The sequence below is a fragment of the Rattus norvegicus genome, chromosome 6, assembly GCF_036323735.1.
Source record: "Rattus norvegicus strain BN/NHsdMcwi chromosome 6, GRCr8, whole genome shotgun sequence".
NCBI lineage: Eukaryota > Metazoa > Chordata > Mammalia > Rodentia > Muridae > Rattus > Rattus norvegicus.
In genome coordinates, this window is record NC_086024.1 from 134,822,898 (window position 1) to 134,835,220 (window position 12,323).

The 12,323-nt window shown below is 48.2% G+C and overlaps 1 long non-coding RNA gene across 2 annotated transcripts; it reads right to left on the reverse strand.

Moving 5' to 3' along the window:
- Window positions 1-8,709: 8,709 nt before the first annotated feature.
- LOC108351376 (uncharacterized) lies at window positions 8,710-12,025 on the reverse strand. 2 transcript variants are annotated; one of them, XR_005486379.2, is made up of 4 exons: window positions 11,812-12,013; window positions 10,337-10,395; window positions 9,858-10,127; window positions 8,710-8,852 (listed from the first exon to the last, which is right to left on the reverse strand). It is a non-coding gene; the product is annotated as an uncharacterized LOC108351376 (long non-coding RNA). The 2 variants fall into 2 exon arrangements; XR_010052858.1 differs by having other exon boundaries at window positions 9,858-12,025.
- Between the last annotated feature and the right edge of the window lie 298 nt (window positions 12,026-12,323).

Below are 12,323 nucleotides of genomic sequence, written 5' to 3' on the forward strand. Positions count from 1 at the left end.
TGAGCCGCCCTACCCCAACTCCCTAGCACAGAGTGAAGGCCAGGCGTGAGGACCCAGTGGCTGACTTCTGAGTCCCTGTCCTCCCTCGCCACAGATTTGCCATGTAGACAAAATCACTCGGTGCCCGGTGCACAATAGAGGCGGGCTCAGGGTCATCGCTAAGGTCCCTTCTCATTTTACATGCTATGATTCTATTAATATTGAGAATGGCTTTTACATGCTAACTGGAGTCCATGAAGGCTGACTATTTCCTGAGATTTAAAACGTCCCTCTGCTAATTGAAACTAATTCTCCAAACTGCACATTAAAAGCCCCGGGCTGATTTTTCTCTCTGATGGACCCTGACAAAGCGGCAATTGAGATGGAGAAGCCTGCCGGGAGCTTTCCCGCCCCCACCGCTTCTGCCCCAGAGAGTCTCCTAATTTATATTAATGCATCTTTGCTTTCTGGGCTAAGAGGGTGCCAACCATCCCCCAGCCTATGCCACTGAAATTGGATGATATGCCGCCTTTCCTCTCTCTCTCTCTACTGAGAGCTTGGTAGCCTAATGGCTGTGCTTAACACCGTGCCACTGCCCAGAACAGAGCTCAGATCATCAGGTCTATTTCCCTGAGCAGGAGCGGCAGCCTGGCAGGTCCGGGTCTCAGGGCCTGGTGAGCAGGCTAGAACCGTTTGGGATGTGGCTCATTATGTAAAATGCTTGCCACACCAGCATGAAGACCTGAATTTGAATCCCCAGTACCCATGTAAACATCCAGAAATGGATGCAGATGCTTGTGTTCCCAGCACTGAGGCAGGAGAGTATGGAGGATGCCCAGGACACAGCCGCCGGCCACAGTCCAACCAGAAAAGAAGCTCCAGGTTTAGTGAGAGTCCCTGTCTCAAAAGCAAGGTAGACAGGGACTAAAGAGGACATCTAATGTCAGTCTCTGACCTGTATACAATGCTCATGTATATGTGCACACATATGTACACACATATGTGTACACGTATGTGCACATGTATGTGCACACGTCTGTGAACCCAGCGCGCACACACACACACACACACACACACACACACACACACACACACACACACCATCAGGTAATCAGGACAAAAGTTGTGAGAGCCTGTCCTCAACTCTCTACAATCCTGCAACCACAAAGGCATCTCATAATTCCCTGTCTCACCCAGCACCTTAAACACAAGGCGACGAAGGCTCATGGAGTGGGAGGTGTCTTCCTCAACAAGATGCGTTTTCGAAATAGGCTACGGCGTGTGTGACGTAGGGTTTACCATTGCTACCGACCTTTAGAAGGCTGTCAGTTCACTCAGCCCGCTCACCTTACACAACATCTGTGCTGACCCACCGTTTCCAGAATCCTGTCATCCCAGATAGAAGCCCTGCATCCGTGGAAGGAACGTTGCCCGCCATCCCTCTGCATGGCCCCTGCATGGTGACCTGCTCTTTGGTTTTCCAATTAACTCCAGTAGATCACATTGAATCCAGGCTGGTGACACCACGGAAACCTGCATTTTGAAACTTTGTGACCTTCACTCTACAGCTGTCTAAGACAAATCCCAGAGGAGCAGCATCCTGACTTACAGACAGCCAGGGGCCACTGGGGTAGCAAGGCCACTTGCCTGACCCCAGTCTCCCTCTTAAAATGAAAACTGTGTTGTGTAGGCCAAGGTTCTTAAGACTCCGAGAGAGAAGAGGGCATGGTATGAGCCCTTACATGGCTACCACCATGTGTGGTGAGTGTTAATATCCTAAGAGAAAGAGAATGTGGCAGATGAGGGTTCCATCTCGTCCCTGTCCCCAGGACATTCTTGTCACCGCAGGAAATGTTAATTTCACCCCCACCTCTAAAATTGGGGTTACTTTCGCCCAGCTTCTTCTCGCATGTTTACACCTACAGGAAGAGGTAGGCATGAATAATTCATAGTGTTGTTAGCAGTGTGTTGTGAAACATTTTCATAAATGCTCCTGCACGAGGGCTTGCTTTTGCACTCAACAGTATGTTTTCCCGAGATGTAACCATGCCCATACGAGCGCGCGTAGACGGAAGTTGTTTCCAATTTACTTTCCTATTACAAACAATACTGCAATTACGAGCAATTCTCTCTGGATAATAGACGTGGAAGTGGCATGGCAGAGTCTCTGTGAACACGCATTTCCAATCCCAATTCTGCTTTGGATATGGACAAATTGCTTTCCAAAGTGGCTGAATTAATTCACACACCCACCCCACCCCACCCCACAACCAGCAGCGGGTGTGAACTGTAGCTCCCACCCCAACCCTCCCCACCCCCGTTGCCCCTTACCTTCGCTCTCAGCGTCGTGGGCCTTTTCAATTTTTACCCATCAGATTGGTGTGAAATGTGCTTCTAGGAGCTGTAAATGCTGTTTATTTGATTATTAGGGCGGCTGTGCGCTCTTCTTATGTGCAGTAATAATTTTAACCTCCCTCCCTGGCTTGCTTATTCTGCCACCAGCGAGGGGCAGCCTGCCGGCCAGATGTAGCCTGAAAGTTGGGCTGTGAGACAGGAGTTTGCAAAGGGTCATGATTTAAAAAAAAAAAAAAAAAAGACACAGAATATGAGAGTCCTATGGGAGGGGGAGAGTGGAAAAAACCCAAGGGCTCAAGGTAACTGAGTCCCCAACCCTGAGATCTCGTTGGTCGAGAGTCAAGAACCCCAATACTAGTGACAGGCTCGAGGTAGACTGTCCGGAGAGAACAGCTCAGAAAGTAAACCTAAAATAAAACCCTAGGTGACCTTTGGGCTTCAAGTTCCCAGTGCACCTCTCTCATCCCTAAACCTGCAAAGGGTATTTGTAACCACCTCAGCACCTCGTTCACAAAAGGAAGTTCTTTAAGGTAAGACAAATACACTAACTAGCTCGTGCTTCGTTTTTAAACTTCTCCTGGTCTTCGAGCCCGGCTGTACAAGTCACCTTCTAAGCATCACTAACCACGTGCACAGCTACTGCTGAGGGGCTTTGACGGGACTTGAGAAGCCTATTGCTTGTCCTCTTTGTAAGCAGCCCCCTCTCAGAGTGCCAGGGCTCACCGAAACTGTGTACTAAGGCTTCTTACCATCTGTGCCGAATTCAACCCAAGCCCGCTCTGCTTTCAGATGACATGCGCTGAATTCTTTTCTACAGGTATCAAGATCTGCCAGCCCAACGGCAGGTCCACAAGAGAGAGTCCTGGGGCTTCAGCCATCAGTATAGTGCTGCGTTTCCCCATTGCCACGGACACTACAGGGCCTGCCACAGGGACCCTGGTGGCTTTAGACAGACAAGGGTCTGCTGGCTCCTCCTCTGTGTGCCAGCATAAGATCTGGACACTGACAATTTCTCTGAGACGGTTTCCTCCTCGTTAGCTACCCAATTCGCGTTGTCCAGACATGCCAAGCTTCTACTGGCCCAGTGCTGTGGCCTAATGCATACTCTGTGTCAGGAGAGAAGGCTCACCTACCTGGGAAGCTCAGCTACCTTCAGAGCGTGTGTGCACACGAGTAGGTGAGTGTGTGTTAATGAGTTATGGCATATGCATGAGGCGGTCATAGGAGCCACTCACCTTGTTCGTTGAGACAGGATCTTTTACTGACACCTGGGGCTAGCTGATTAGGTTGGGGGGGGGCTGAACAGGAAACCCTGTGAATCCCCGTCTCTAACTCCCTAGAATTACAGGTGTGAACACTGTGCCTGGCTTTTTCATGTGGCTTCAGGGACTGAACTCAGATCTTCACGTTTGCACGTCAATCATTTTACCATCTCCCATCCTATCATTTATTCCATCTCCCATCCTATCATTTATTATGAGATTCCCTAAATAAAACTAATGCAGGGGCCGGAAAGGTGGGTCAGTAGCTCTTATATCAGACCCAGGGTTAGTTCCTTTGAACCCACATCTTATTGCTTGCAACTGTCTGTGACTCTAGCCTCGGGTGTGCTAACGCCCTCTTCTGGTCTTCACAGTCAACTGCATGCATGTGGCCACATATACATACAACTGGACACACACACACACACACACACTACATATATATATATATATGCTTTTTAAAATTTAAAGTAAATAGATAAAAGCTAATGATTCTGTTTGCCCTGTGCACTGAATGCTGGAGCATTTTGTTTCTGAGGGAGCCACTGGCTCTGAACTGGCTCTTTCAAGGAAGCAACTGGGCAGTCAGGCAGAGCACAGGAAGAAGCCACTGCTGAGAGAATGAACAGGAAGGGGTTCAGCTGCCAGACAGAGGCACCGTGGGGAGTGGGACACAGAGCGGACTAGGGGCAGCCACTGAGGAAGCAGCTGAAGTTGGGAGATGCTGAAGTACTTATAAGTCCGGGTGACAGGGAGGAAAAAGGGAGCTGTGAGCAGGCTCCCTCAGTGGGGTCCCTTTAGACTCTCACAGGGCACTCGGCTGCATGTGCATGGGGCAGACTCGACAAGGCTTGGCAGAAACCCCAGGAGCGCTGCAAACTAAACAACTCCCAGAGCTCATTCAGGACTGGGATAAATCTGAATTCAGTTCAGTCAGAGTAGAGGGACCTCAAGGAACCCTGGGACTTTTGGGAGGCCTCAGAATGTGATAACAAAAGGGTCAGGCTCAGCTAACTTCAGGCAACAATGTCTCCTCCTTTCCTCCTCCTCCCTCCCTCCTCTTCCTCATCCGTCTTTCCTTCCTCCCACTTCTTGAGACAGCGTCTCCTTAAGTAGCCTGGACTGCCCTCACACTTAGGACCTTCCTGCCTCAGCCCGGTAAGTGCTAGGATTACAGATACATGCCACCATGCCTAGCAGAAAGAAAATTTTAAACATGCTTTCATGAAGGGGAAAAAAAAGCTAACCTTGAAAAGATCTGATCTGCCAGAAACTTAGCTGCCTGCTAAAATAAACTTCAGGACTTGGTAAAAACAGCTAAACAAGACGATAATCTAATCCGAGTGAGATCCAGCACCCAGGGAAAAGGTGCCACGCACGTGAATGGCCAGGGAAAGATAACCTGTAACTTCCGGAGAAAAATCAATCAGATGAACTAGAACAGAGTGTCACCCAGGACCAAGGGCGAGAGAGCATGGCTTTTCTCTTCAGAAGCCACCCAAACTGTAGCTCAGTGACAGCACACTTGCCTGGCATGTCAGGGGCCCTGGGTTCAATCCTCAAAACTGGGAAAAAATTGAATAAACTTTTTTAAAAGATCAGAGAAACCATAAAAGCAACAAGACGGCAAACTGGGATCTTCAAAACCGTTAAGAGAAAAATGATAATCCACCAGTGTAGAATGTTTTATCCATTAAAGCTATCATCCAAATGCCAAGGGGAAATCTTTTCTCAAATAAAAAGGAAAGAAAGAAAACATTTGCCATCAATAGAATTGCCTGAAAAGTTCTTCAGAGAAAGAGGAACAATGAGGTTGGGAGATTCAAACCTTTACGCAGGAGGAGGGTCAGATAAGGGAAATGAAACAGTAACATGCAGTGTTTTCATGTTTTTAAAGAATGCCTGACACTTTGTACTTATTTTAAATATTTATTTTGTATTTATTTTGTGCCTGAGTGTTTGCCCGCATCGATGCATGACAACCAAGCTCATGCAGTACCTGAAGAGGCCAGAGGAGGGCAACAGATCCCCCTGGAACTGGAGTTACAGACACTTGGGAGCTGCTCTGAGGGGTGCTCGGAATTGAACCCAAGTCCTCTGGAAGAGCAGCCAATGTTCTTAACCACAGAGCCATCTCTCCTGCCCCAAATATTTTCATCTCTTTAGCAACTTAACAGTTTCCTGGTTAAAACAACTTAACAGTTGTTGGTTCCAAACATCTAGAGCAGTATCTCTGGTGATCACATTGAGCGGTAAGCGGGGTGGATGGGGTATGTGTGGCAGTGGCAGCAGAGGGGAACTGAGTGTGCTTTTACAAAGGACCTGCATACTCCATGTAGCAGCACGGCGTCACGTGTAAATGGAACCAGTGTGTTAGTAGCTGTACTGTAAGTTCGAACACAGCTACAGTTAAAGAGATTTTTTTTTCTGCTCTTCTGCTGCAAAGACAGAAACTCTTTATTTATTAATATACTTGTCAGTGTGTGTGTGTGTGTGTGTGTGTGTGTGTGTGCGCATGAGAGAGACAGAGAGACAGAGAGAGAGAGAGAGAGAGAGAGAGAGAGAGAGAGAGAGAGAGAGCGCCAGCCTAAGGAGCCATCTGAACTCCATCCACCTCCTTTAAGACAAGATCATCCATTGACTTGAAGCTCATCAGTTAGGCTAGACTGGCTGGCCACAAGCCCCAGGGAGCCTCCAATCTCTACCTCCCCAGTTCTAAGATCTGAGGTACACCTCCACCCCTACAGTTTCACAGTTTTATGTAGGTTCTGGAGATAAAGCTCAGATCTTCATGCTTGCAAGGCAAACATTTTACTGACTGAGCCATTTCTCTGGTATCTGATCTAAAAAAATTTTTTAGTCTGTATTAATTATAAAAGTAGTAGGCTTCATTGTGATGCTGTCGTATGGGCTTAAGATGTGTTACTCCCTCCTGTCCTGATCTTCAACTCCCAGTCCTTCCTTCTTCCCAGATTCCCCTCAATTTCTATTTCATAGATACGTACCTGTCTAGAGTCTCACAGAGACAGAGGACTAACAGCAGAAATGGGATGTGAACACTGCCGTGTCATTTGGGCACAAACGGGAGATGAACACATGTACTATAAATGATGTTAGGCTTTGCTATGTTGCCCTGCACGTCCAAATAACCTGGATGAAAAGGCCTCCCTTGAAATCAGGTGTACCAGAGCTCACCCTAGGAGTCAGCCATCGCGGCCAGCACGCTCCCATTAAAGAAGTCTGAAAGCAAAACAATGGAACAAAATAAAGGACCTGGTCCAGAGAGTTCAAGACCACGCGACATTAATGTGCTACGATCTCTCCCAGATACCCAAGCAATGGGGACGCTTCCTAGCGCATGCTGCAAGGCCAGCATTCTACTAGAAACCAAACAGACAGATTCGAGAAAGGAAAATCATCAAGTCAACGTTTCCCCCATGAGCACAGGATCAAAACCCTCCGAGGACACACTGGCAAATAAAATCCACATATACCACGGGCAACTCGGACTCTGCCCAAGAGCGCATGGACGGTTCAATATCTGAAGATCAATAAGTGTAATCCAACACATCAAACGACTGAGGAAAAACAGCGCGACCATATCAAAGGAAACCCGTGCCTAAGGCTAACGCACGCTTATGAGAGAAAATGTGGTCTTTGTCTTCCTGAGTCTGGGTTACCTCACCAGGGATGGTTCTTCCTAGCTCTGCCCATTTACGTTCAGACTTTATAATTCCATTTTTCTTAACAGCTGAATAACGTCCCATTGTATACGTGAGTCCTATTTTCATTATCCATCCATCAGCTGATGGACGTGCCGGCTGTTTTAAATTTCTGGTTCCTGTGAAGAGCATCACTGAACAGCGGCGGGCAGGTATCCGTGGAGAAATAGGAAGCTCTGTGGGTCCATGCCAAAGAGTTGTAGAGCTGGGCCTTGTGGGAGATTTTCTCAGCTTGTTGAAGACAGGGCCACACAGATTTCCATAGTGGCTCTACCCGTCCGAGCTCTTACCGGAAATGAAATGTTCCCTCCCCTACACCCTTGCCAAACTGCACGGTCATTTGTTTTTATTAATGTTGGTCATCCTGCCTGGAATCAGGAAATCTCACAGTAGTTTTGGTTTGCTTTTCCCTGATGGCTAAGGAGTTCAACATCTATTTAAGTGCTTGACCTTTGGAGAACTCTGTTTAGTTCTGTGCCCCATTTTTGACTGGGTTATTTGTTTTCCTGTGTCCAGTTGTTGTCGTTGTTGTTGTTGTTGTTCGTATATTATAGATAGTAACCCTCTGTGTGCTATATATATATATATATATATATATATATATATATATATATCCACATATATATATACATATATATGCCATATGACCTAAGAATGTCAGAAAACAGATATTTACATTATAATTCCTAACATCATATATATACATATGTGTGTGTGTGTGTGTATGTATATGTTAGAGATTTCCCCCGTTCTGTAGGCTGACACTTTGCTCAAATGGTGGTGCCATCAATAGCTGTACAGAAACTTTGTGGCTTCCCGAAGCCCCATTTGCTAACTATCGGTCTTAATGCCTGCTCTATCAGCAGTCTTTTGCTTGTACCAATAGTTTTTCCCTTGACGCACAGCATGTACACTTCGCGTTGTGCATGGCCGTGCCCCACAGCGCTGACTAAATGCCCCTTACACACTTTGGCTCCGATTCCAGTGTTATACGCGCTGAGTCACAACACTTCCGCTGTTTGTAAGTTTTCTGTTCTTGTAGAAACACGGGGGGGGGGGTTAATGATGGAAAATAAACACCCAGAATCAATTCAAAATCAAGTGCATAAAATGCAAATCTGAGGCTGCCCTGGAGGCACTCACCTGTGTTGCACGCTGTAACTTCACCCCAGGCTCGGTCTGAACACACACCAGATGGATTTTGTACAGGACACACCATCACCCCCTCCACACACACCAGCCACAGTCACGTCAAACAACTCCACTCAGACGCTAAACCGGTGGTTCTCAGCCTAAGGGTCGGGATCCCCTTGGGTGTGTGAGTCAAATGATCCTATCACAGGGGTCACCTAAGACTGTCAGAAAAAAGAGTTTTCCTAACAGTTTTGAAGTAGCAGTGAAAATGGTTTTACGGCTGGGATCACCACAACATGAGGAACTGTATTGAAGAGTTGAAGCACCAGGAAGTTGAGAACCGCTGAGAGCATTGTCTGTATGGGCTGTGGGGTCTTCGCTGCACACACAGAGGTTTCTGCTGTTTGAGGAACACAATGTTTCAGTGATGGGGAATGCAGACTTTCAGTATTTCCTACCCTCATTCCTCAGGGTGAATCAAATTAGACTGTCTTTGGATTGGATTGGGCTGGAACACTTGATTTTTAAAATTGCTATTTGAGTTGCAGAGATGAGTTTCACTATTTAAAAAAAGATCAAAAATAGTTCAACGAAGTCTGGTTTGGGATTAAGGTGGAATCTTCAGCAGTGTCTGATGTGGCCTTAAACACACGTCTGCCACTCTGTACAAGGTGTTTGTGCAAAACAGAATTCTCACCGCTGGCGACCATAAAAGACACCTCTGAAAAATCCTGTCCATGCTGTGCTCTGCAGCACCAACGCTTCAGCCTGCCTCAGGACACCAACTCCCTCCTCCCTGATCCCTCCTCCCTCCTTCCTCACTCCTCCTTCCTCCTTCCTCACTCCTCCTCCCTCACACCTCACCCCTCCTCCTTCTCACCTCACCCCTCCTCCCTCTCACCTCACCCCTCCTCCCTCACACTTCACCCCTCCTCCCTCTCACCTCACCCCTCCTCCCTCTCACCTCACCCCTCCTCCTTCTCACCTCACCCCTCCTCCCTCACACTTCAACCCTCCTCCTTCTCACCTCACCCCTCCTCCCTCACACTTCACCCCTCCTCCCTCTCACCTCACCCCTCCTCCCTCTCACCTCACCTCTCCTCCCTCACACTTCACCCCTCCTCCCTCTCACCTCACCCCTCCTCCCTCACACTTCACCCCTCCTCCCTCTCACCCCCCCTCACCTCACCCCTCCTCCCTCACACTTCACCCCTCCTCCCTCTCACCCCCCTCTCACCTCACCCCTCCTCCCTCCTCCCTGACAGATCCCATGACTAAGCTACTCTCTTCTGACCCTGCTCTCCACCACTCCCTCCCTTGACCCCTCCCCATTCCCCAACTTCACAGGGGTTTTCTATCCCAGTGACAAGCCACAGGGCCGAGGATGCTCTTTGGTGACACTTACACAGGCTGTTAGGAGCTGGACTTGGTGCTTCCTTTAGCTGTCACTAATCTCTGCACTCCTTCCTGATGATTCAGTGGCAGCAGATTTGCTTGCTGGTGTAGAGTGTGGGACCTCTTTGTCCTTCACATACCTGCACTTACACAGGCTGTTAGGAGCTGGACTTGGTGCTTCCTTTAGCTGTCACTAATCTCTGCACTCCTTCCTGATGATTCAGTGGCAGCAGATTTGCTTGCTGGTGTAGAGTGTGGGACCTCTTTGTCCTTCACATACCTGCCCGGGGGGTGTGGGAAACAGGGGACATTCTCACAGCAAAGCATGTGTGTGACTAGAAGTACTTCCCCCCATGGCTGCATGGACTTGAAGGTTGTCTGAACTTGTAACACGCGTTCTGTGTGTCTACATGTGTATACGTGCCTCCCTGTGAGCCATACCCCCCCCATGTGTGGCTCCCTCTCTGCATCCCACATCCCTGCATGTACCTGTGTCTTAAGTCTGCTGGGGTGACCGCACTAGGCCTTGTCTCTTGTTCCTCCATTCGCTTAAAAAAAAAAAAGACAGTAGCCTCATTTTAAAAATAGTTAAAAACAGAAACATATGGCAAAGAGGCCTGTGTAAAGCGTGTGTTCCACCCCAGTGAGAGTCCACAGCCTTGCCGCTGTACCAGTCAGGGTGCAGGGGGTTCAGTGTAGGGTTGCTGGTTGAGGCGTGACAGGGTTTGGCCAGTGAAGAAATTGACAACGCACTAACAGTTAAACATATGCTTGTCCTATGTGCCATGGTTCCTTCTTACAGAAGAGCACATTCCACGGCACTTACGCAAACGTTCATAGAACCCTGTGGGGCCTGGCGAGTACCCGCTGCCAAGCGAGTGGATGCAGAATGAGAGACTGGCTGTGTAGCAAAGTCCTGTCTCAGTAAGGTGGATGAGCAGCAGGAAACAATCCTGCCAACCTGCTGGGCAGAACGAGAGCAGGCACAAAAGAACACATGTGATTCCCCTCTCACACAAGACCCCCAGCCGGTGCCTGCTGTGGCTGTGGGTGGAGGGATTGACCTAGGGCATAGGAAAAAGGCTATAGAGACAGACGAACCACCATAATTAGAGTGGTGGGCTGCACAGGCCACATTTGTCAAGCTTCCTCAAACTGTGTCAATTGAGTTCATGGAAAAAAAAAAGGAACTTTAATGTATACGTCACAGGTGGTTGGCTGGGAAAGGACAATGTCCCTAAAGTGAGAAAATAACCTCACTCCTAAAATGCAATGATTATGTTTGCATGTGTACCTGAAGCAGAATGTTCTAGAAGAGAGTCAAGTTGGGCAAGCATCCAAAAGTACAGTTACTTATTATGATAGTTTGGAATTAATCATACAGATGATAAAAGTATCTCTCGGAGAAGAAATGCGGTAGGCTGGGCTGGCCCTTCCACCATCTGTGGGAGAGCATCCCTGGTGCTTGAACGTCCAAGTTCCCACCTGATCCTGTGACCTGCCGGATATGCAGCCTCGGGCAGGTGCGTTCAGGCTGCCTCATACTTCTGAGCCTCAGAAGTGGCACACTGTATTCTAACAGCACAGGCAAAGTCAGAAGCTGCCTTGACTTGACTGGAGTAGATTGTCCTGACAGAGGTTAAAGAGAGCAGTGGGAGTGGGTCTGGGCGTGAAGGCTGCCATAGGTTTGCTTCTGCTCGCGAATATTGTGTAGCAGTTTAGCTCCGAGATGGATACATTCTATCCTTTATGGAAAACTCTTAAAACGGGAAAGAAAAGAATTTAAAATTCCCACAGGAAGTCCCTGAAACTGACCAGATTCTCGAGGCCCTTCTGCCAGAGTAAAAAAATAAAACCAGAGTCCCCACTATAAGGGAAGGAAGAAACTAAGCTGAGAAGACCCTCAGACATTACAAGTCACAAAGAAGACTCTGAGACCAACCCAAGAAGCAGCAGAAACCCACCAAGTTGCCTGTGAGAGGTTTAGACCAACTGAGGCCCCTGGGAAGGATCCTCTCTCCAACCTGTTGAGCTGCCTGCAGGCTGTGCAGTGTGCTCCAGGTTCCCAGCCTTATGATCTGTCTGTCACCTATGCCAGGGCTGGGTGACGCAACTGTCTTTGAGTCATTTATGATCCAATAAAACTCATTGGTTCATCAAGTTGGACTTCGGTGGCATCCTTACTTTGGTCTGTCATAGGGTCCCTATCTGGGGTGAGCAGACATATTGTGTCTCCGCAGGGAAAGTTTGTCACCCCACAAAGAATGACGTGTTTTGCATATGGGAGGTAACTCCGTGGCTGTACCACTCTGTACTGACAGTTCTCTACTGCCAGGGACTAAGGGTTTTTCTGCTTCTGCCACCTCCATTGTTTCTGATGAGACAAACCTACAGCCACAATCACTGTTCCCAAAGGTAAGGAGGAGGAGCCAGCATGATGTGAGTGTGGCCCCCAGAGAACTTAGTCCTCAAAGCC